Source organism: Ammospiza caudacuta, chromosome 35 (assembly GCF_027887145.1).
Source record: "Ammospiza caudacuta isolate bAmmCau1 chromosome 35, bAmmCau1.pri, whole genome shotgun sequence".
In the NCBI taxonomy this organism is placed as follows: domain Eukaryota; kingdom Metazoa; phylum Chordata; class Aves; order Passeriformes; family Passerellidae; genus Ammospiza; species Ammospiza caudacuta.
The window spans coordinates 877962-903034 of record NC_080627.1 but is presented as its reverse complement, the minus strand read 5'-3'; the positions used below and the strand labels follow the sequence as shown (position 1 = coordinate 903034).

The following is a 25073-nucleotide window of genomic DNA, read 5'->3' as shown; positions in this document are numbered from 1 at the left end:
GAGCATTGCGATGGTGATGCCTGTTATCACTTCTCGTTTGTGGAGCCGGTCAGGTTCCTCGAACAAGCGGTACACCTCTTCTTCCTGGCGATACAGGATTCTGGAGACAATTAAAACTTGGACACAAAAGTCAGTAGAATGATCGAATTTGTCAAGGAGTACGCATGGGCTTACCCCGGATCGTTGACAGACCCACATTCCCGATGCAGCTGGGATCACACACTGGAACTTCCCTCCCTTAAGTTTGACGTATTCCCGGCAGACGTTGCCCATCTGCTTTGCCAAGGTTGCATTGCCAAAGCATTTGCCTTGGCCCGTAACCTGACTTAGGGTAATGCCTCGCCAGGGAGTGTCCCATCTGCATTGGCGTGGATTGTCTGACTTTGAGAAGATGAATAGGAGATCGAGGGCAACACCTTCGGAAAAAGGCGGTTGTGCATCATAGCATAACCAGCATGACTCTGTGAGGTTCGGGTTGGATTGGTTTAACGATAAGAAGGTAGCATTTAACACGCTTAAGAATGGATTGGAGAGGGTTGGTTTGGCTAAGAGATCGGATGGGGAGGAGGTTAGTTTTAGCATCTGTGTTTTGTGGCTAGAACTGCTGTTAGCTGCGATCCCCTTCCTGGGTCTACTCATTGGGTCAGAATCGGATTGGGTCCGACTGATTGGGATATTGGAGGTGGGAATCTGATAATTTGTATGTTCGCCCAGATGCGGCGAGAGAGATAAATAAACACTGTCCACACTTTGCCCGTGGCCCAGCCATCATGGGTCGGCTGCAGGATTGTCATTATAAAGCCTGTGCAGGTGTGCTGTTTCCTGCCTTGGGGCAAAATCACGTACCCATCCATATCAAATTTTGGTTCGAGACAGCCGTGGGGAGTATACCTAATTTGCAGCAACTTATCAGGCTGTTGTGGTTTCCATCTATTGCTTGTCACAATAGTTTCACACCCCCAATATCCACAATATCCATACCCTGGGTAATTACAGTAATTTTTTCCTGGGTTGGAAGCAGGGCACCAGGAGGTCTGAAATAATGTCGTCTCCTCAAATTTGGGGTGCCCTGTATGCGAGGGAAAAATGTCTTTTAGCCTGAACTCGAAAGATGGGGTGTCGGCTGTAACAATTTCTTTGATGACCCCCTCACCTGAGAGATGGCGTAGAACCCACCTGAATCGCTGGTGAGGGTAATGTTTTGTGTCTGCCTGTCCTCCACCTGCTAACCCTAGAAACAAGATCACACAGAGATACCGTTGCTGCTTTGATTTTGATGGTGCGAGCTTCTCAGGTGATGTCGGGTTGCTCGGTGGTCTCTCTCTCTTTCCTGGTAGTGGGGCATATGGGTTGCAGGGGTGTCCTGACTGGGGGCAGTTTACTGCCACGTGGCCTGCCTGGCCACACTTAAAGCATGCCATCACACTGGTTATTGCAGTGTGAACTGCTGCTTGGATGGGAGCTAGGTGTTCTTCCTTTGCAACATGTCTGATCATGGCAGCAACATTGGACCCAGGTGGCAGTGATCTTAAAATGTCCTTGGTGGCTGAGCTGCATTGCTGGCGTAGGCAGTCTGCTAGCACAGGACCCTTCGCCTCTGAGGGTAATGCAGAGAGATCTAATGCTGCCTGAAGGCGGTCCACAAAGTGAGTGAAGCTCTCACTCTCACTCTGCTTTACAGTTGACCATGGGGATGGTTTGGCTATTACTTTGGAAGCAACACGGATGGCTTCTCGGGCAGCATGGGTTGTTGTCACAACCTCATGGGTCCGCAGGCCCTCAGCCTGTGCCTGCGGGGTGATCATAGTGGGGTCTGTGCCCATTAGCCTCTGTATGCTGGAGCCACGCAGTGGATGGTCTGGCCCTGTTACTAAGGCTAGCTGCTTTACACAATTGTCCTCCCATTCCTGTTTAAAAACGATCATCCCCGCCCCATCGAAAATCAGCCTGCAAGTCTGTTTAATATCAAAGGGAAGCATATCATCGCCTCCAAAAACGCTGTCAATGAGTGTGGAAACCATGGCAGAATTAATCCCCCTGTCTGCAACCGCTTTAACAATTGCCTGCACGTCTTTCGGGTTTACCGGGGAGTAGGTTCTTTGATTTCTGCCTGCCCCCCCACACGGACCGGGAACACCAGTGTGGCAGACGGAGCCCACTACGCACAAGCCATTTTTATTTTCCGCCAGTCTGTAAGCGGGGTTCGATCTTTCTCTGATATCCGCTTAACCCACGCAGGAGCGCTGCAGCTAGTGATCTTGTATGCCGCTGCTCCCTTTTTGTTAAAGCCCGAGTCGGTGTCGGAATCGTGCTCCGACCACCTTTCGAGCCCGTCCCAGCTCGAGTCAGAGTCCGAGCCAGAAGCCGACTGGCCAGACATTTCCAGGCTGCTCAGCCGTTTTCTCGGGCTCCGACCCCGCCCCTTCCTGCGGGGGTCGGGCCGTTCCCTCCCCCTGGGCTCCCCCGGCCTCCTGCTAGGGGAGGTTCTTGCCCTATAGGGGCATAATTTAAAATGAGCGCTTTGAATGGTCTTACGCTCCTTCTCAGGGGCCGCCCCTCCTCCCCGCTCGCCCACGCTTGTGCTGTTCAGCGAGCCTTCTGCATTTTCACCCCCCGTGTCATCATTCCAGCCCTGGTCACGCGCTCCGGTGCCATTTTCAAACGCATATGGCAGGGGTGCCTTTTTATCAACCGCGTCGGGGTCCGATATTATAGCAGCATTCCGTGCCTCCTCTGCTAGCCCCTGCCAAAACGTCTGCGTGCGCTCCCCCCCCCCCCCCCCCGATGGTGAGTCTGCTCGCTGAGGGGGTTCCGGCGTTCGCACCTCCGTGCACCTGAACGGGTCAAAGTCCTCTGCGGTTTGCATCGCTGCCCCTACTCCCAACTGCGGCATGGCTAATAAACAAGTTCGCGTGGCTTTCCAGGATTCTTGCTCTTGCCGAGCTTTTTGCAGAGCCTGGATAATTCTGCCCCACGATTTGAGGGTTTTCCCTGAGCCTGAGGACATGGTTTCCTTGGCCAGAGCCTTCGTGCAATTATCCCATATCTCGGGATGGAGAATTTCTACTAGGCTTTCTATAGCCCCTAGCTTTATCAGTCTTGGCACTGCGAGAATAAAATCCTTAAGCTTACACTCGATACCCCACTGAGTGTGGATCTGACTTACGACCTTCGCAATAGCGTCCATGCTCCTCACTGGTCCGGGGGCGTCCCCCCCGCTGCACTAGGCCAGCTGTGCAGCCACCAGTTCCTCGTCCAGGCGAACCCCGAACCCCGGGCGGTGATCATGTCCTGGGTTTTCAGCACCAGATGTTGCCTTCTCAAGGCGTGGCGACCTGGTTCTTAGTCTGGCATGGTGGCCGTAACCCCAGGGTCACTCGATCCACCATACGTGGTGGACAGCAAATGGTGTTTATTGAGGGGTCACAAGGGTTTTTATAGCTTGGGCAGTCAGTGTCATTTCCTTCTGCTCACGTCCGGCTGGGTGCGGCCAGGTATGGAGCAAAGGTCTGACTGCAGGGCAGGGGGGATGTCCCGACTGACCGTACAGCTCAATTTCTTCCGCATGCATATCCCTAACTCTCCACACCCCCTGAAGACCTTTGTTTTGGTTGTGAAATTCATTCCCCCTTCCCCCAATGAAAAATAGTATAACGTGGGGTCCAGATGAATTGTGCCTCCAAGATCTCCCCGGATGTGGCCTGGCAGACTCCATCGGCTGGATCTCGAAGGATAACGCAGCATCACGTTTGGTAGCTATCACCCACCCCTCCTCTTCCTCCCTCTTTTCCTTATTTTCTCCTTTGTTCCCCCGGTTCCCCTCATCAATGCATTTCTGTTGTGGTTATTTCAAGAAAATTGCACTTGTTGATTGTTACTGCTAATCCCCTGTGCCCATGTTTTTTTGTGGTTGTGTTGGTTTTTTTGCACCCTGAGATCACCCCTACGAACCATCACATCATCAACAGATCATGACAAATGGTCTCCATGATTCCATGGGGCCTTGCAATGTCACAATGATCTCCATGGATCCACGGTGCCCCTCAGGATCACAATGGCCCTTTGGCTCCATGAGGCCCTGAAATGCAGCAATGGCCTCTTGGTTCCACAAAGCCCTGCTGCTTCACACTGGCCCCTTGGGACCATGCAGCCCAACAGAGCCGCAATGATGTCCTTGTTTCCACGAGGCCCCACAGTGTCACAATGGTCCCTTGGATCCATGGTACTCTGCAGTGTCACAATGGCCCCTGCATGTCAGAAGGCTCAAAAAAGTCACAATGGTCTCCATAGTTCCTCAAGACCCCACAGTGTCACAATGGCCCCATGGATTCCATGGTACTCACATTGTCACAATGATCTCCTTGGTTCCACAAGTTCCTACAGTGTAACAGGCTCCACAAGGGCTTGCAGTGTCACTATGGTCCTTTGGCTCCACAACGCCCCGCAGTGTCACAATGGTCTCCCATAGGAAGGAAACAAGTGAGCCCCAGTGGTGCAGGGGCAGATGAGAGGCAGTCACCAGAGGCCAAGGCTAGCCAGACTTGACTGTATTAGCAGATTTTATCTGGGAGCAACCCTTGGATATAGGGAATTTTAGAGGTGGAATCCTAATTTCAGCCATGGGAGGCTAGACAAGAAAGACAGTTCTTTTCCATAGGAATAAAAGCACAGAGCCCCAGTGCCTCATGGTCAGATGGGAAGTGGCCCTTGGCATGGCTAATTCAGTGGTACCTGTCAGACAGCTCCCAGCAGGCCAAACCAGTCAGACATGTTCCATGTTCCCCTGATTTCACGGAGTCCCATACTGTCACAATGGTGCCCTTGATTCCATGAGGTCTTGCAATGTCACAATGGTTTCTTGGTTTCATGAGGCCCACATGGCTCCATGTGGTCCTACTGTGTCACAATGGCTCCTTGTTCCTATGGGCCCCACACTTTGATCATTGACCCTTGCTTCTATACGGCCTCTGAGTTGCACAATGGCCTCCTTGATTCCGTGAGGTTCCATAGTCTCACCGTGGTGTCCTTGGACCCACATTGTCACAACTGACCCATGGTTCCATGAGGTTCCGTAGTGTCACCGTGGTCGCTGTCAGAGGCTGGATGAGATCGACGTCCTGAGACACCTTGGGATGCTCGGAATGCCCGTGTGGGGCCACGGCCGGGTCAGGCCTTGGTTTGTGGTGGGACAGAGCCCCGCTCCTAGCCCTGGCCTGGCAGAGCTGTCAATCACACAGCAGGGGGGTGATGTTAACCCAGCTCTGATTAGCCCAGCTGTTAATCAATCAATCACACACTAGCAGCTGGTGCTACCCTGGCTCTGATTGGACAAGCAACTGGCAGTCCCATCCAGAGGCGGGCTCATGAAGACCAGGGGGTTAAAAGCCGGAGCACAAGGCCAGACCATGGTCTGGGTCCTGCTTCTCCTGGGGTTCCTTTGTTAGCAATGCTGGAACCTGAGCAGTTGGTACCTATGTGTGTGTCTTTCTATGGATCTTCTGTCTTTCTGTTGTTAGCTATTTCTTCTCCTTCTAATCCTACTTAGCTGGAACATTTTTGGGTAACTTAACATCTTAAGGGATAAAGGTTTTTCGATTCAATTTTTAGATTAAGTTATTGAATTTAATGCTATGATAAGGGTTTCATATTGAAGTGGATATTGTACTAAACCTTTTGCAAAAGTTCCTTGATTGTCTATATTTTGCCAGTAATATTTTGTGTCATTTTGACCTCTTAGCTCCATTGATCAGAGCATGGTGCTGGTATTAGTGGGGCTGTGGGTTCAACCCTGTGTGGGCCATTCACTTATGAACTGGACTTGATGATCCTTCTGGGTCCCTTCCTATCAAGAATATTCTTTGCATCTGGCCATGTTGATAATATCTGGTTGGTGTTTCTCCTGTGCACCAAACTCGAGTCAAGGAACCTTTGGTTACCCCCAGCATTTCAGTGTTCTGGGGTGTTGCAGCCCTGCAGGCTCACAATGGCCTCTTGTTTCCATGAGGCCCCACAGTGTCACACTGGCCCCTTGGTTCCATGGGCCCCAACAGTGCCACCATGATCCCCTTGGTTCCACAACTTCCCACAGTGTCCTACTGGCCCCTCAGTTCCATGAGGATCTGGAGTGTCACACAGGTTTATGGCATTTGTCCTTGCTGCCCTTCACATCCCCCTGGCCCACAAACAGCCCTGAGCCAGCCGTGAGGGACAGGCCCTGCTGTCCCAGGCTGGGCTCAGGGCTTGGCCTTTCTGCTTCCCCCAACCAGCCCAGGCCTTGCTCAGCACTGCAGTTCCCTGCTCAGAGCCTTGGGCTCCCTGCCATCCTGGCCTCAAGGATCTGCTCCCAGCAGTCCCTGGGCAGCCTTTGGCACTCCCTGCCCTCACTGGGGCCCAGCTGTGCTCCAAGGCACTTGGAGTTTTGCTGTTGATTCTTTGAGCAGCTTCTTCATCCTTCTCTTCGTGCCTGAGGCTCCTGGACCCAGCTCCAAACCCACCATGGGGATCATGAAAATACAGAATGCCCTCGGGGGCTCTTTGTCTCTCTTCCATTGTCTTTGAGTCTCCAGGGCTTGTGCAGTGATTAGATTCAGTTTGGAGTTCTGTTCAGGAGGATAATTTCAAAGTGCACCTCATGATTTTTAGTTTGTTAATCATGAGTATTTTTTTTATTTTTCAGTTCAGAGAAAAGGTAACTGAAGCTTTCCCCAAGTGATCTTGATGCTGAATGTCTCCTTAGGAGGTCTGGGCGCAGAGAAGAATGACACCCTTGCAGGCTGACTCTGTTTGGACAACCTGCTCCTCATCCCCAGCCTCACCATGTCTGGCATCGTCCACCTGGGACTAACATCCCAAAATATATTTTAAAAAGTAATTTATTCTTTATTTTTAATATTTTTCAATTAAATGTATTTATTGTATTTATTTCTTATTTATAATAATAGTTGTTTCATTTTTATTACCTAATTTTATATTTATATCAAAAATCTATCCGTGTTTAACAACTAATAAAATTAATGGTAACTGGTTCTAAGTATCACAATTCCCTTCATTCACTAATTCACCTCTATTGGTTATTAATTTTTCCTCTATGCTAATTCGCCCTATGTTTAGTCCTTTTGTAATCTTTTTAATCATGTTTTTCTCACACATGGTCCAAGGGGGCACTTGGGCTTACACGGAGATCATTTTGGGGCACATTTGGGGCAGTTTTGGGTGTAGGGGGGGAATTCAGAGAGAACTTGAGCATCGGGAGAACACTTGAAGGAGCCGGGTGGGAAATGGGGGGTGGGGGGAAGCACTCAGGGATTCTGAGGGACAATTCGGGGTCCAGGGGACCTCTTGGGGATGCAGGGGGGCCCTTGGAGATCAGGGAGGGGAATTTGGGGCCCTTCGGGGTCCGGGCGGGCCCTTGGGGGGCTCTAACGGGGCTGTCTGGGCGCGGGGGTGAAGGCGGAGTGCTAATGCCGCCCTGCAGAGCGCGGGGGTGACGGGAAATGAAGTCTCGGCTGCATTCAAACGCCACGAGCGCTCGGAGCATGATGGGAGCTGTAGTCCCAGAAGTAGCTCCACTGCAGCACTTGGGGGTCCGGGGAGCCAGTTGTGGGTGCGGGCGGCCACTTTGGGTCCTCAGGGGGCACCTGCGGGGAACCTATGGTGCCTGGAAGCCCTTGGAGGACACCTGGAGAGTCGGTCCCTTTGGGGCACGGAACATGACGGGACTTGTACGGCCGGAACAGGTTATGTCGGGGCTCTGGGGTCGCGGGGCATATTGAAGATGGTGGTCCGGCTACAAAGATGCTCTACGGTGCGCAGAGCATCACGGGAGATGAAGTCTCGGTTGCACTGGCGCTCAGTGGATGCCGCGGTGCATGATGGGAGCTGGAGTCCCGAAAAGACCCATTGCTCGCTGTTATCCTCCCCAGCCCATTCCATCATTCCAGAGGCTGGTCCATCACAGGGGATGTCCTAAATCCACTCGGTGCCTGCTTCTTCCCCAGGTGTCTGTAAGGTTGCTTTGGCAATGAGTACCACACTCTGATTAAATTCTTTCATGGGGCACCTGTGCCCATAGCACCCATTTCCAAGCTCAGGACAGTGTCCCAGGCAGTGACATGGGACACAGGGTCTGTCTGCAGTCATCCAGGGGTTGTTCTCGCCACCACAGGCACACAGCACTTGTCGTGGTGGGTTTGGGGTATAGTCAGTCTGCCAGGACTCCCCACACTTATATTCCAGCCCTCAGGAGCAAAATCCTCCCCAAAAAGGTTTTTTATTTGGGAGGTCAAAAACTCTTTATTTGATATTTCTGAGCCCAAATCCTCCCTAAATGTGTGTTTCTTAGCTCCCTAAACTGGTATTTCAGACACCAAAATATCCTTAAATTGATGTTTCTCAGCCCAAAATCTCTCTAAATTGCTGCTTCTGAGCTAAAAATAGCCCTAAATTGCTTTCGCTGAGACTCGGAGCTCCCTAAATATTTTTTTTTTTCCCGAGCCAAAAACCTCCCAAAATCAGTGTTCTGGAGCCCCAAAGCCCCCAGAATTGCTCATTCTCGGCCCCAAAGCTCCTGAGCTCACCGTTCTGGCTCCGAAGCTGCTGACACAGGGGTTTCTAAGCCATGAAGTTCCCAGATCAGTGTTCCAGAGCCCTGACGCCCCTCACTCACGCCCTGTGCCCGCTGTGCCATCAGCCCGTGGGGTTCATTCCAGCCAGGGAGGCTCCGGGAGCGATGGGCGGGGAGCGCTGGCTGTGCCCATTTCCCACCCCCAGCCAAGGAACCGCTCCCGGAGCGGGGAAACCTCATTTAGGGGAAATCAGTGTAAAACTGGGAAAGGAGCTGCGGGGAGAGAGGGAGGAGCCCGTGGGGGCGGGAACGGGTCGGGCACAGTGAGCTAGTGAGCTGTATCTATCCCAGTTTTTAAGCATGCTTGCGCCCCAGCGCAGAGCGGCTCCTTCCCAGACCTGTCCCAGGTAAGCGCCTGCCCCTTGCTCCCGGGTTTCCTCAGGGCTTGCTCCTTCTGCTCCCGAAACTGATGTTTCTCAGCCCAAAAGTTCCCTAAATCGCTGTTTTGGAGCTCCAAAGCTCCCTAAATAGGGACTACAGAGCCAAAAATCGGCTTAAATTGGTTTTTTGGAGCCCAAAAGCTCTCTAAATTGTTGTTTTTGCTCCAAAAATATCCCCACATCACTCTCCCTGATTCCCAAAGCTCCCAACATGATTTTTTCTCAGCCTTGAACTCCCCAAATCAGGGTTTCATAGGCCTGTGTGTCCCTAAATTGGTGTTTAAGAGCCCCAGTGCTCCCTAAATCAGTATTTCTGAACCCAAATGCTGTTTCAGGTCCCAGAAACGTTGCCAGGTGGGTGAGCCCCAATGCTCCTGAGACTCCTGTATTCTCAGCTGTGAACGTCCCCAAATACCAATTTTTGAGGCCAAAAGTGCCCTGAAATGGTATTAGTGAGCCCCAAAGTATCCTCAATTGCTGCTTTTGAGCCCCAAGTGTCTGGAGACTGAATTTCTGAGCCCTGAAGTTAATTAAATCGGTGCTCCTGAGCCCTGAAGCTCCCCCAGTTGCTTTTCCTGACCGACAGAGCTTCCTGAGTTCCCTTCATCCTCAGCTCCAGGTGAAAAGGCAGCACTTGGGAGAGGGAGCACACGGGCCAGCAGCCAAACAAGGCAGCAGCACCCGCGCTGTGTGAGCAGGAGCCCCGCCGGGGGAAGGGCTGATCCCTGCCCAGCACATTGACACCACACCTGCCCAGCCGCAGGGGGCTGTGGCACTCAGGAACCACTGCCCTGGAGGTCCCTGGGGTGGCAATCCTCCTCCAGCTGTCCTTCAGTCCTGGTGGAATTTCCTAAAGAATATCAGTGTCTGCAACAACAGAAGCGTGACCCTGCCCAAACAGAACTGTCTGCAGCAGAGCAATCAGCAATCTGCAGCCGCCCCTCTGGGCAAGGCCAGTGCAATCACTGTTGGCCATGCACAGCAGTGACACCCCCTCCTCACAAGGCCTTTTGGGCAGTGACCGTCCCTGGGCTGGGCACTGCTGAGGGCCCTCAAGTGCTGAGATCAGTTCTGCCAGAGGGGATTGAGTGGGAAAAGCTCCCTGGACCATCCTGGGGCCTTCACTGAGTTTTGCTGAGGCCTGAGGGAGCCCTGCTGCCCTCCAGGGCCCCCAGGGCTTTCAGTGTCTTTGTCTCATCAAGGCCCAGCTGTGCTGCAGAGGGTGGGAGACCAGTCAGGAAGGGTTGGAGGGAGACCACAAAGTAAATATTTCATAGAATTCCCATTCAAAGTCTGTTGTCCCTTCCTGCCCAGAGTCTACAGAGACTAATGCACTTCCTAATTTATTCCTACAGAGAAAAAAATTGTCAATTCAAGCCTTACTTATTTATTTAATGTTATTTTTGATCAATAGCAAAAATTGTTGCCATGACTCTTGCTACACATTAAATGGGAGAAAAGTAAAAAGTAAGTACCATGTTGATTAGGCCCAGCCTGGATGCCATGAATACATTATGGCCAAATGTTTGTTTCTTTGATCTTGGGTGATCAGGAAAAATTTTTAGTCTGAATATGTAATAAATAATTACTTCATGGAGTGAGTAGAACTTAAAAATATAAAATATAAATATTAAAGCAATAGCTCATCTTAGCACCCCAGACAAAGCATAATGAGATTTCACCACCACTCATACAATGCTCCTGGATTTAACTCACATGCTGCTATTAATGTTGTATTAGACTCAATGCATAACTCAAAATGTCTAATTTATTGGGCCTCTGTTGGCAGACCAGACTCTGTTGGTCTCTGGGCAAGAGACATCACTGACAATGCAGAAGAGAGAGTTTTTTGTGAGTTTTTTTTTGTTTTCTTTTGGCTTGGATTTTTTTTTTTTTGGTTGTTGTTGTTGGTTTTGTTTGTTTACCTTTCTCCTCTCTCCCTGCAGCACCTCATTTTCTTTTCCTTTATCCTCTCCTCTTCTGTCTTTCCTCCTTCATTTTCTTTTTCCACCTCAAAGCTTCCACTTTGGCTCAGGATTGCAGCTCTGGCCCTGCCGAAAATAATTCTCCTGTCTAAAGCAGTTGTCAGGGCTCCTTCCACATATGAGAGACAGAGAGGACAATGTGTCTCTGTCTGTGAGAAGTGGGGTGACCCATCCCTGGAAGCACAACCATCTTTCCATGAGCGGTGATCTGAGCTAATGTCTGTGCTCATCAGTGACCAATGGCAGAGGCACATCCAGGACAGCTCCACGTGCACATCATCTACTCATTGTTACTGTTTGAGAAGCCATCATGCTATTGCTCTGATTTCAGGAGAAAACCCCTCAAACTCTGAGCATTTTTTGCCATTTATATGCTTTCCCTCCTTTCAGACCAGAGCAAAACAGCAAAATGTAGTGGGAGGAGATGGAGCAGGGTTCATTCCTGGGAAATCACCCCTGGCATTTCCTGTCTGATGCTTTCAGTTAGACCCGTGGGACAGCCATGGGCCCTGGGGCTGGGACTTCTCTTGGGTCCCTGCTGGCATTTCTCTATTTCTAATCCTCCTCTCTTTTCCTCACCTGGGTCTATCCTCTCCTTGAGCACCAGGAAAGCTTTCTTACATGCAGCAGCTTTTGGCAAGGGGTCCCTTAATTCAGTCCAGGTCCTCCTTCTCTGGAATGTGGCCAAAGAAAACAGAAGGTCCCAAGGAGCAGAAAGCCCAAGGAAATGGAGTGCGAGAAAGAGGGAGAGCAGAGCACAGCAGCGAGCTGTGCCCTGAGCAGACCTTTCCTCACTCCTGAGCAGTCCCTGTTTCTGCCTTCACCTCGTCCCTGCTGCTCTGATGGATGTGCTCAGAAGGGACAGGCGGCTTTGTTGGAAGGGTCAGCAGGGCCCTGCTTTCTGCAGCCAGCTGTGCAGAAGAGGATATTTAGGAAACTTCCCAGTCTGACCCTTCCCAAGGCTCTCTGGCCATCACATTCCAGCCACCAGAGGTGTTCAGTGTTGGGAAGAGCCCCTCCACAGCAGTGGCTGCAGGGCCCCAATGGGCCCTGCTGGACTCCCCACACCCAGCCCCTGTGTCCTCCCTGGTTCCAGCCCAGGTTTCCCAGAGCAGTCTCAGCTGTCTGATTCCATAAAGCCATTTAATCCCAGTGCAGTGACACAGGAATAGCCTGAGATGTTCCTCCAAGCCCCTCAGTTTTATCCCCTCAGTCTGCATGCCCGAGGCTCGAGTCTGGCTCTTCCTCCCGGGCCCTCAGCTCCTGCTGGGTCTCTCGGTGTCCCTTCCCCAGCGGTGCCACCACTCTTGGTGCCCTTTGTTGGGCTCTGTTGGCAGTTCATGAGCTCCTGTCTCAGGCTCCACCTGGAGCTCAGCTTGCATCAGGCACTGCAGCTGCCCCAGCCACCTGTGCCAGGTGTGTTCACAGCCAGGAGAGGGGAGAGTGGGAGTGAGGTGATTTCAGTTTTGTCTTTGTTACCTGGCTTGCTGCTCTATTGGGAATTGCTGAGAAAGCAAAGCAATCGTCCCTAAGTCGAGTCTGGTTTGCCCATGGTGGCAGCTGGAGAGGGATGTCCCAGGCTTTATGTGAGCTCTTCAGTTGTATTTTTTCCTCCTATCCAGTTGAGGAGGTGGAGTGAGAGAAGTTTGATGGACATTTGGCAGCCAGTCTGTAAATATTCTCAGTTCAGTCAAAGAATGAACAGACACAATTTCTCACAAACTGAACCTAACAATCCTAGAAAAAAAAATCAAACAATTATTATCTCTCTTTCTATAACCATTGTTTATAAAAATGGTTTGCTAGAGTGTACTAATCATAATGCATCACTAGTGTGAGAGGTTTTCACCTTAAGACCAATCAGGTCTTAGGTCCACTACTGTTCCTAGAGGAACTGTATATTTCTTAATACTATACACGAATAATAAAGTCTCTTTCATGCCTTCTGCATCATGGAATGAGTGGTAATTACTCTCTGGTCGGGACACCTCCTGCGCCGACTCCAGCCAAGGTCACTTGTCCTTTCACCATAGATTTCTTCATAGCTGGTCAGGATAACCTCCAAGATTTGAGTCTGAAGGAATGGAAAATGGTCCCTTGCATCTGAGGAAAATATGACTGGTGTTGAACACCAGGTTCTGCACTCTGCAAAAGCAGGTCTTAATTTTTACCAAGGAAGATGAAGTGTGTGTCTGTGAGAATTCTCAGAGCTCCACGGCAGACAAGATGGGTTAGGGACCAGCTGGGAGTGCAACAGAACATCTTATCAACTGCCTTATCTTCTCTAGTGCTGAGATGTTTCTCACCACAGAAACATCTTTTTGCCCCTCTTTTCCCTTGCATTGCAGAGTGAACCTAGAGAAAATGATGTGGGAGACCAGAAGCAAGGACTGAATATCTTGGAAAGAGCTGTATTCTGTTTGGACAGTGATGGAAGGGAAAATCAGTAAATTAAAAAACCCTGAGTAGATCAGAGGTTTGAGTAGTATATTTTGAGGGATATATGTGTCACAAAAAAGCTCTTAAATGCATTTTTTAAAACCTAAGGGGAAATATCATAGTGAAGCTTCCTCTTTTTCATTTTTCTTTTTGTTTTCAGGTGAACCTAATGGCCACAAAAAAACGGGAGTTCATGGCAGCATGACCAAGGAGGCCAATTTGAGTTCATAAGTAAGTGTGGACTCATGGATCCCATTGCTCTTGCCTGTGCCCATTCTTGGCAACCTTGGATGGGATGTGTTATCCCTGAGAGAAGTGAGGCCAGTGGAGATCTCTCTCCTGAGCACATTGCCTGCAGAACCCCTTCCAGAGCACAGCAGAAGGCCTGGCCTTTGGGCTGGGATCAGTTTGGTCAGAGGGTTGACCTTCTTTGCCCAGGGACATGTTCTACTCTAGCAGAGGTGTTCCTCACAGTTGGTAATGGTTTCAAAGACCGAGCACATCCCTTCTGGGATTTCCTTTCCTTTCTTTGAGCACTAAAGGAGGAATCTTACCCTGAGCTTAGCTACAGGGACAAAAGGCAGAAGCCTTTCTGTGCAGGTGAGTGCCAGTCCTTGCCCACACTACCTGGAAACTGAACCCTGCCAAGCAGGAAGGAGATCCAGAGCTCTGTCCTGCATGAGGGCCCAGTGCAGTCAGATTGAGCAATCCCACCTGTCCATAAATTCCCATTTCCAAAGGCCTCCAGCCAGTCCTTTGTTACATTGCCCATCCCTATGCAGATGCCCAGGATGCCAGGGTGCAGAGATGTCCCAGCAGGGGGTTTTTCCCAGCACAAGCAGGAGAAACAAAAAACCAACCTGCAGAAGACCTAAGAAGAGACCTGTGGGAACCCAGAACATCCCTCTGGCAGTCCAGGATGGCCAGGACCCATGCCAGGGGGCTCAGAAACCCTGGCACAGAGCCCAAAACACCAGTGGATTTGATTATGACCCGTAGAGCAAATTACAAACCTTATATGAAGATCAGCAGGCCACAACAGTTTAGGTAGAATATTAGTGAAGTTATCACGGGGTGGAAAAGTAGATTTTGGGGTTTTAGGTATGGGGGTTCAGGAGGCAAGATGGAGGGAACTGGGTGTGTCCAGCCTTTCTCCTTCTTCTTCTTGGCCTCCATCTTCTGCTGTGATGTTGGCACTTACTGATTGGTTTAGAGTAGAAGCTCACTGTCTAACATAGGTGATAGGTATTGGAAAGTAATTGTAAATATTGCATACGTAGTTTTTAGTATAAAGACATAACACCGCCCCGGGGGCAGGCAGAGTGCCTCAGACTGTCCTGCTGAGCTGACCTCGGCAGGGCAGGAGAAAATTTTTTTATAGATAAGATAAAATAAACAACCTTGAGGCTGAGAAATGAAGAGCCCTGACTCCTTCTTCAAGCGCCGGGCTGGGAAAAGAGACTTTGAACTTTTCTTGGGGTCACTCTGAGCAGCAAGAGACCCTGAGACATTGGCGTCCCTGGTGGGCTCCAAGAGGGCACCCAGGTGGGCTCTTGGCAAGCAGCCACGCCACAGCCATCAGCCGCTGAAACCTAGCCCAAGAAGTAAAGGAAACAGGCACTCTCAAGGGAAAAATCCTGAAAGAACATCTCGACCTCTGCTGAGAAGATTCATTTCAAGCTCGACCCGGAAAGAGGAGGACCAGAAGCGCCCCTGGAATCCCTCACCTGCGAGCTGCTGGACGGTGACCAGGGCAAACTCCAGACTGACCTTGCAGATGATTCAGCTTTTGGTAAGAAAGGTCAAAATTGAGAACATGGGGGGGACATGCTCCCAGGAACAACCCAGCATCTTGTCAGCCCTACAGGGCGTGGCAGCCACACACCCTGTGAAAATCTCTGAAAAAAGATAAAACGGCCTTGAAGCTTTTATCCCCAGCAAGGGTAATGTTAGAGGCAATTTCGTGGAATTCCGCGGGGGCTGCCAGCTACCAGCAGGCAGCAGTATTCTCTCGAGGATGGGGGAAGTCATCCTGCCATCAGCAGGCGGCAGTTGCCCTTACCGACCAGGGAGGGGCAAAGGTAATCCCTAGCAAACAGGTGTGGGAGGAATTGGCATCATCTCCACAGTGCCCAGGGTCCCATGGGTCCCCAGAACGCCCAGAACTCTCAGGGGGAGGAGGGCGGAGGGGATCGGGGAACCCGGGGCAGAGCCGCTTCTCGGCGACTGGCGAACCCGTGCCACGGCGGCGCCGGCCGGCAGCAACCCGGGGGGGCCGCAGAGGCGGCCGTGGGGGCTGCGGAGGCCGGCGGGGGCCCACGGGGACAGCGGGGCAGTCGCAGGCACAGCAGCGGCGGAGGCGATAGCACGCACGGCGGTGCCCGGATCGCAGCAGCGGGCGGTCGGCAGCGTGCAGGGCACGGCCGGCGGCTGCGGGGGCAGCGCCGAGCGGGGCCGGGCCGGGCGGAGCGCGGGAGAGGGAGGCGCAGGGCTGGCGGCGCAGGCGGGCGCATGCGCCATGGCGGTGACGGCGGTTTCACGCAGGGGGTGCCAAAGCCGCGCGCGAAGGGCAGAACCCGCGCGACTGCGATGGCGGCGAGCGGCGGCACCCGGGGAACGCGCACGGGCCGCGGCAGCCGCGCCGGGCGGGACTGAGGCGGACGGGACGGGACGGCTGCAGCGTCCCTGCGGCCGCCACGGAGCGCGGCAGGCACCCGCTGATGACGCACAAACCCGGCAGCGGGAGCGGGGCGGGTTTTTCCCCAGTGCGCAGACGCGGCACGGACACGGCCGAGCGGGAATCGGAGCCAGAACGGGAGCGGGGCAGCGCCGGTGTAGGTCACGGGCACAGAGGGCGTTCCCCAGACCGCGCCTGCGCCGAGAGAAGCGCAGGGGAGGCGCGGTCGGGGCGGCGGCATCCGCACTCCCGTGAGGGCGCCGGCAGAGACCGGGCGCGGTCTGGGTGCAGAGGGTGCCCGAGGGACCGGCCCTGCTCCGGTCCCACGGCAGCGGGCACGCAGCCGGCCCCGGCAGCCAGCACACAGTTTCAGCCTCCATCAAAATCTCAAGCGGGAGATTTTTCGCGGGTGCAGCGCATGTTGTGTGAGGCGCTCCGAACTCCGCAACAGCCCGGTCCCACAGAAGTGACGGAAACAGCATTTACCAGATGATCAGGCTTCAGATGCAAAAGATGGACATGTAAAAAAGCTGTCCAAAATCAGTGTAAAGTGAGAAAGCACATAGGCTTTTCCCAAGATACAGAAAAAAGGGGAAACCACTGCAAATCAGTGGTATTCCAAATACGAGGTAGATGGAAATCTTCTATTGTGAAAAATGCCTCTCAGGGAGGGAAACCACCATAGAAAGATAGAAGTATTAGTAATGATTCAATTACGTGAAATGTCTCTGAAGACAGAGCATTTGGGAAATATCAATCATATCCTATCTGTGGGGTCACCAGCTGATTCTCCAATGACTCACAGTTTTGTTGGTATTGAGTTTGTAACCTTTGTTATTTTTGGATTTTATAGGTGATACTGATATATAAGGATTGTTATGAATGCTATATGAATAGTTTAGAAAAGTTGTCATAACCCCTTCAAATACTTCCTGTTGATAAGTTGATTATATAATGAGAATTCTCAGAATTTATGATAAGAATTATGATCAAGGTATTGTAATATTTACAGCCAGCTTTCATGTGTTTCACTGTCTCTTTGTGTGATCATCTGCAAGACACGTGTCTCTTTGGAATCTTGTCTTTTTGTTTCTTAACTACTCATGTTTTTTGGGTTTCTTTTAAATCCAGATTGCCAGTTTTGTGGTTTTCTTCAGTTATTATTTCTTTGGTTATTATAGAGTACTTCATCTGAGAATTCAAGAGGTTTGCTGTGTTTGAAGAATTTCTCTCCTGACAGAAGTTTTGGAGGGATTCAATTCTTTAATGGTTTGATTGATCTTTAATCCTAAGGTTTCCTATTCATAATTGCTGTTTCTAACAGTCTTGTTTTAAAATGTATTAAGTGATGTCCATCAATTAGAGTTCGAACTCTGGCCAAGGTCTAGCTCTACTTGAATGGAATGATTGACAATCAACCCAGATGTTTTCTGCATCAAAAAGTATTCAAGTCCTTTTGGCTTGGCAATTTGACCATGTATGATAGCTGACCCTATTTTCAAAGGGAGTTTGGGGAAACATGAATCCAGACATGAGTTCTCCAGTTCTCTGTTATTTTAAGGTTCATTAGCTGTCACAGACTCTGGGATGACAGTTCAGTGTTGTAGTGACTGATAACTGTATGACTGCAGATGTGTTATTGGTTATGTGTATTATCTGATTGATTTCTAATTGTTATCTTACATTTCCCTATGCAATATTGCATAGAGACTGAAACAGAATAGACCAATGTTTTATTTTCATATATGCAAAAAGCCAATCATATAATGTGCATTTTTCACAGTGCTGGTAGCATGTAGCTGCAACCCAGCTTTGTCTCCCCTTCCCAGGGAAGTCCTGCTCCATGACCTTTATCTGCCTCCCCAGCAGCTCAGTGGTAGGAAAAGCCACTTGAAGTGGCTGGTGGATTCTCCCTCAGTTTTTTGGCAGAGGCTTTGAGCCAGGAGGTTCCCTGGAGGAACGCTGGCTTTGGAAACCTCTCCTGAGCTTGCAGGTGTGGAGTAAAACTCCCTGCTGGGCCAGTGAACAACAAGTTATCCTCTGATCCATCTGGGACCCCCATGGCTTGGGGTCAGCCCTTGCTGGGGAGCTGCTGCTTGGGAGAAATAGCCACTCCCTTTTCATAAGTTTAGAAAGGTTTATTAAACCTTATCAAAAATACAACAGAAGACTGAATAGAGAAAATGTTATGGCGCCAGGAGCAAAGGATTTTCCGCACCATGTGCTCACCCACACAATGGAGGTTTTGCCTTTTAAGCCTTTAGCCCCTCCCAAAATTCTGTCCATTGACCTCTTCTTCACTGTCCAGTGGTGGAGTTTACTTCCTCAAATCTTGATTGGAGGTCAGATGTCACCGTAGTGACAAGCCGACCCTCCAAAATATCCCAACCCTGGCTGTCCCTTGATACCAACTGCAGGAGTAAAAAAAATTTTTCTTAACCTCTGTACATGGTATTTGTCTGTTAATTGTGAGAGTCAATCATTGTGGCATTCTCTGAACAGAAACACATAATTCTCTCTCTCAAGGTTTTTTTTTCCTGGAGAAGCACAGAGAAAAGAAAGAAAACAATTCTTATCTCTACCATGTGGAATGTGTTAGGAAGATTCTTTACCTGAAATGATTTGTCAGTTGGATTCTGCTGAGGATTGTTTTGTTTCCTTGGCCAATTGGAAAAAGCTTTGTCCTGGCTGTCTGGAGACAGTCACAAGTTTTCTTTAGTATTCTTTAGTATTCTTTAGTATTCTTTGTAGTATAGTATGCATCTTTAATATAGTGTAGTACAATGTAATATAATATAGTTTAATAAAGCAACTGTTCAGCCTTGTGAATCAATGGAGTCAGCTGCCAATCGTTCCCTGTGTTGGGGCATCCTGCTTTTTGATAAATCATCGCATTACTTATCTCTCACACTGCTGCTCCTCCCCAAGTGCTTTGCTCTCCTGCACTCACACTTCTCTCTGCCAATCTGTGGCTTATTAAACAGTCTGCTGGCTTTGTCTCTCCTGTGGCTGCAGGCAGCGTAGATTCCTCCGGACACGGAGAGAGCTGTGGCTGGAAAACTTAATGGAGGGGAAAGAAACAGGGAAGGAGAAGGGCTCTGGTGAAGATCACACTGCCCTCCTGAGGCTCCCGGGGGAGAAGGCAAAGTTGCACCAAGACCCCATGCTGTTCTCTGATGACATTTTTTTCATTGAGCCAATGGTAAGTGATAGTTGAAAACCTCATTTTCCTCCTCTTCTTCCTCCTCATCCTCCTCCCCCTCTTCCTCCTCCCACCCACTCTACCCCCAGCTGCAGTCACTGGGCAGATCCTCAGCTGGCTCGATGTGCTGGGAGGGAAGACATTGAGTTTCTGGTGCACCTGCAGAGCTCACCTAAAAATGCCAAATGCTAAAAGCATTTCTGCCCTGGAGGCTCAAGGCAGGGTTGGGAGCCTGACAAAGCCAAGCTGTGCTGCCAGGGCCTGAGCTCAAGGGCACTCTGTGCGTGTCCTTGCAGTGTCCACAGGGAGCAGTTCTTGTAGGTAGGGGCTCCCCCCACATGTGAGGTTCAGCAGAGGCTGTTGGAGCACTGCCAGGCCACATTCTGACCTGAAGCTTGCAATGGTTTGCTGGGAAAGTGAGGCCAAATTCAGCCTAAGGCTAATCATAGAAATGCCAATCCCCTCCTGTAACCACGCCTTGCACTATTTCTGAGTGCCCCTTCCAGTGTCCTCTGTGAGCCTGGACACAAGGGTGGAAGGTTGAAATGGGCCTTTGGAGTTGTCCTGCACACAGGGACAGAAAACCTTTTCCTTTTCTGTTTCTGCAAGCAAACCACCATGTCCTGCCATCAACCAGACTCCTGATTCTGAGTACTGGCATTGTGAGAGACAATGAATGCCTGGTGTCTGCACAGTGCAACATCCCTTCTCATCTTGGAGTAAACCCTAGAATAATGCCAGCCTCTGCTTTCTTTCAATACAGGTTAAACTAATATTTTTATTTCCAAGGTTCTGGTTCTGGGCAAATTTGGGAGAGAACCCCCAAAGGGGCTCCTCTCGGAAAGAAGATTCAATCAGCCCCTGCCCCCAACCGGTCCTGGAGAAAAGACCTCCTTGAAGTGGAAAAAACCTGTTTATTAAACAATAAACCCTAAACAGTATTAATCAATAAAACCCCTTGCTGCTCCAAAAGAGATGACAAACTGAGAAAGTCCCTCCCTGGGTTGCAGCTCAGCTCACTCAGTCTCTGATCAGTCCCTCTGGTGCTGGAAATGTTGCAGGCCAGGCCCAGCCCAGTGGCCACAGGTGGAGCTGTCGGTGCTCTGCTGGTGTTCAGTCCAGAGCCGTTTTGAACAGGTCCAAAGAAAGGAAAAAAACCCCACAGTCCAGGGAACTTCTTTGCCTCAGCAAGCTAAATTAACTAAAAGCAAAGGAGAGCTCTGTCCTGCTGTCTGTCCATCCGCAGACAATGCAGTTCAGGAGCAGGAGTGTGGAGGAGTGAGTGCACTGTCTGAAAACAAACTGCTGCTTCTTCTCTCCCCCCTTCACTCTCTGCAACAAGTCTTAAAGGTGCAAAACTTATTATTCAGCATAAACAGAACAAGAGGATTTGGGATAAAAGCATCATATAGTCAACCCAGGACAGGGATCATCTTCTCTTCTTGTGAAGAGACACCAGTGCACAGTGGCAGTTGCATCCCACTGTAGCTGACAGCAGCATGATGTGACCAAGAGCCTTTGTCAGAGCAGAAGGAATATTGTGGAGAGTGGGAGCTGAACAGCTGAGCATTGAGAGCTTCCAGCGCTGTGTTGAGCTGGGTTTGGAGTGTTTCCTTGGGCTCCTTGTGTTGTTCACTCATTACTAATGCTCTAAACAGAGGCTTACAGAAGTGTGGTTGAAAACAAGAAATGTGAAGTTTGAAGAGAACTGTTTTGCTGTCTCTTTCTGCTGTAGGAGGGAGAAATTGGGCCGAATTTTTTGGCCAAAATCAAGGTGACCTTCAAACCCCTGGAAGCACTGGAGTATGGAAGTGTGGCTTACTGAAGCATCTCAGGTACAGCTCCTTTGCCCTGCTTCTCTCCCCCTCAGTGAAGCCATGGTGCAAGCCTGAGCCCACTGGGCTCCCATGGAAGTGCTGGGAAGGGTCCCTGGTCAGCAGGGCAGTGCTGGCACATCCCCCCTGGCCCTGCAGCTCCCTGGGAGTCTCCTGTGCCAGGCCAGGGCTCAGAATGCTGTGTGTGCCTGACTGATCCCAGAACAGCCCAGGCAGTGCAGGGAGAGGTTTTCATGCCATGGCTTTGCCAGCATTCCCCCAAAGGCCAGAGAGCTCCAGAGCAGAACAGCTTTAGTGAACAAGCACTCAGCCCCTGCAGGCCCCTGGCCTCCAGGATGATGGGTCCATTTGACATGGATCCATCATCAGGCAGCAGGTGCTGAGTTAGAAATGGGCTCCCTGAGCCTGGATCACCTCCCAGTGCCCAGACAGCAGCAGAGCAGAGGTGGCTGAACCCCCCTGAGCCCAGGGTGTTGGTAGAAGGAGCAGCCTTGGCCAGCACCTGCCTCTCTCCCTTTGTGGGAATTGAGCCCTTGCAGCTCTGTCTGTGGAAATAGAACACAGTGCTGAGTGTCAGGAGTTGGGGACTTTGGCAAAAAAGTCCTGTGCTCCTGGGACAGGTAGTTTGGCAATTGCCAAACTCTGTAGGAGCTTTGTGCCTTCACTGAATGATTTCAAAGCTCTACTAAGTGCATGGGAAGGACAGCATAGAACCAGAGTTTGTTAAGGATGGAATGGACCTTAAAGGCCTCTGTGCAGGAACACCTCCCCGTAGAGCAGGTAGCTCCAAGCCCCATCCAGCCTGGCTTGGAACACTTTCAGGGCTGGAACCTCCACAACAGCCCTGGGGAACCTGCTCCAGTGTCTCACCACCCTCAGAGTAAAAAATTTCCTAATATTTAACCTAAATTTCCTTTCTTTCAATTTATACCTGTAACTCCTTGGCCTGTCACTACAAGGCAGCAGAGATGTTTTAAATTCAGCAGACTGGTGGCTGAAATTGGAAAGCAGCCCAAGGAATGGGTTAGAAATTAGAAGTCAGCCCCAAGGCTGAGGGAAGAGGAGGGTCCATATCCTCTCCTGCAGCATCAGGAGCTGGTTGCATCCAGCTCAGAGTCAGGGTCTAGCACGGAGGCAGCCTGGAAAATCCAGTATAACAGAGGGAATGATTGTACTGCAATGGACATCTCTCCCTAGGCTGTGAGAGCAGGCTGCCCCTGCACCTCTCAGGGGAAGGCCAAGGACCCTTGGTAGAATTCAGCTCTCCTACTCTGAACCTTGGGAACATTTCCATTGACACCCCCCACGTCTATGAGCTGAGCAGCAGGGCTTGGGGTGGATCCTGATGGCTCCTGAGGCAGGAGCAAGCCTGGTGGAAGTGTGGAATTGCTGCCAACCTGGGCAGTTGTGAGCAGGGAATATTTGATCTACTGGTGAAATCTGGGAGGGTCTGAAAGGTGTGTCTGTTGTTCATGAAGCCCCAGTTCCTTCTTTGGGAATCAGCTGGGAGGCTTGCTGCAAAACAACCCCTTGGCGTATGAAACGAAGCCTGGGTCAAAAAGGGATGTTCAGAGGCTTTTGTGGCAGTGCCAGACACAAGGCACCTTTGGACTGGGCTGTTCAGAAGCAGCTGCCTTGAGCTTCAGTCCACTGCAGACAGCTTCCAGTCAACTGTCTCCTGATTATTGCTGCAAGTCACAGGAAAGCCATCCAGCCTCCTGGCTCAGTGCTGGCCCTTGCAAAGGGCTTGGGAGTTCTTTCCCTTGCTGACCAGTCCCTCACCACACTTCAGCCTTGGTGCATCTCTGGCTCTAGAAAGAGAAAAGTGTTCCTGGGAATAAAGCAAAGCATTTTTCTACCTATTTGTCTCCTCCCCAATAGTGTCAAGTTTGCAAAAAAAACCAAAGAGAGAGCAGCTGAAAGAGGTAGAAAATGAGGCACTACATCATGCCAGACAGTTTCAAAAGTTTGGCTGTGGGAGGCAAAGACATGCTGAGTTTTCTTACCAAAAGATGATGCTGTCTATACATTTTGATGCTGATGTCTCATAATCAATGTATTGTTTTCATGACATGGGAAAAGGTGAATGAGTAGATGGTGCTGTTGGAGCTGTGCTCAGTGGGGCAGCAGCAGCTCTGGGGTGATTGACTATGCAGCTGCAATCAGCCCACGTTGCTCTCAGGGCCAGGTTTGAATGAACTTGGTGATGCTGATCAGAGGTGCACAGCTCTGTGTCCATGGGATAACCCCAGGGTTGTGGACTCCAGTTCTGTGGAGTTGCCACTGCTTTGCATGAAAACCCAAGGCAGAACTTGTCCTGTTGTATTTTTTTGCCATTCATAGCATCGTCTGCTATTTCTGGGTATTAATTGCATCATTAGACAATAACTCACAAGAAGGGAAGATTCCACATGTATTTCCATTTTGCTTTCTTGCTGCTGCAGGTGGAACTGATTAACCTAGGAGCTATTGATGCTCCCTTCACCTATAGCCCTTCAACTGCAGACGTGGGCTTCTGCTTCAAGTTTGCGCCTGAGGAGGGCATCATTGCACCAGGTGGGACCCAGACTGCTCAGATCTCCTTCAGTGCCACCATAGTGTGGAGGTTTGAGGAAGAATTCCAGTTCAGTGTGGCTGGATCTCCTATGTCTGCAATCCTGACTATCAAGTAAGGACGGTCAAAGCCAGGCACACGCCCGCACATCCTCAGCACAAGAGAAAGGGGCGCCCCATGTGAGCGGTCCCAGCCCCTCCACGCGTGCGGGATTGGTGCCGAAAGCCAGACAACTCTTACTGGTGGATCACTCGGCTCGTGCGTCAATGAAGAATGCAGCTAGCTGCAAGAATTAATGTGAATTGCAGGACACATTGGTCATCCTCAATTTGAACACACTTGTGGCCCCATGTTCCTCCCAGGGCTACGCCCGTCTGAGTGTTGCTTGACGATCAGTCGCCGTCCAGCGGCCACCATGGTGGTGCGGCTGGGGTTGCCTCACAGGCCAGTTGACTGTGGTCAGCGGCGGTGGTGATGGTGGCTCACCGGTGCCCGGAGGGAAGGCAGTCAGGGGTTTGGCAAGGGATGTGTTTCCCTCGACGGCCTCAATTTTTTCCCTGTGACCCAGCAGGTGTCATAATCGTCATGGCCATCATCGTCATTGTTGCCGCGCAGGGCCTTCATCCCCCTATATGCAGACTCAGGGACTGCTCCGTAGTTCCCCACTCCTGGAGTGAGCCACTGGGGCAGAGTTTGTCCTTGCAGGGCCTGTACCGCAGTACGGTGGTGGTGGCAGCTGAGGAGAGTAAGAGACAGCGTTGAAAGCACCGCCGTGGGCCGAGAGAAGGGAGAGGGGAAGAGGGAGATGAGGCGCAGGCCTCGCCCCCAGCCTCCGCACCACGTGGGCGGCTGTCTGCATGTGGGTACTGCGGGGGTACTGTGCCACTGCGTGTGCGCATGAGGCGAGAGCGCTGGGGACAGATGTTCCGACCCCCTCCTCCTCCCTTTGCCTGCCCTCCTCCTCTTCTGTCGTGGTCTCGGGGCACAAATAGCACCATGGCTTTTCTCTCTCTCTCCACGAAGACCATCACGTGCCGCCACTCGGCTGGTCCCCCATCAGGGCTGTCTCTGCCACATCGCCGGGATGGGGCACTTTGTCTCCGCTTCTCTCCCTCTGGCTTTGTTTTCCCCTGGTGCGTGGGCGCCAGTGGGGAGGAAGGTGAGGGTAGTAGGTGGGAGAAGCTGACTGGCTGTTGGCCTGTTGGCATGCCGCTTCTTTAGGAGCTGCATGGGCCAGGAGGTGTGGCCAAGCTTTGGCCTTGCGACCTCAGATCAGACGTGGCAACCCGCTGAATTTAAGCATATTAGTCAGCCAAGGAAAAGAAACTAACGAGGATTCCCTCAGTAATGGCGAGCGAAGCAGAAAAGCCCAGCGCCG

General features: G+C 51.0%; 1 protein-coding gene, 1 non-coding gene and 1 pseudogene across 2 annotated transcripts in view; 2 read left to right on the top strand and 1 right to left on the bottom strand.

Moving 5' to 3' along the window:
- The window catches only part of LOC131570466 (zinc finger protein 850-like), a 748589-nt gene that overhangs the window by 589479 nt on the left and 134037 nt on the right, over nucleotides 1-25073 (bottom strand). The gene's annotated exons all lie outside the window — the stretch shown is intronic.
- On the top strand, nucleotides 23927-24079 carry LOC131570543 (5.8S ribosomal RNA). Its single transcript, XR_009275887.1, has one exon. It is a non-coding gene; the product is annotated as a 5.8S ribosomal RNA (ribosomal RNA).
- The window catches only part of LOC131570541 (28S ribosomal RNA), an 8022-nt pseudogene continuing 7906 nt past the window's right edge, over nucleotides 24958-25073 (top strand).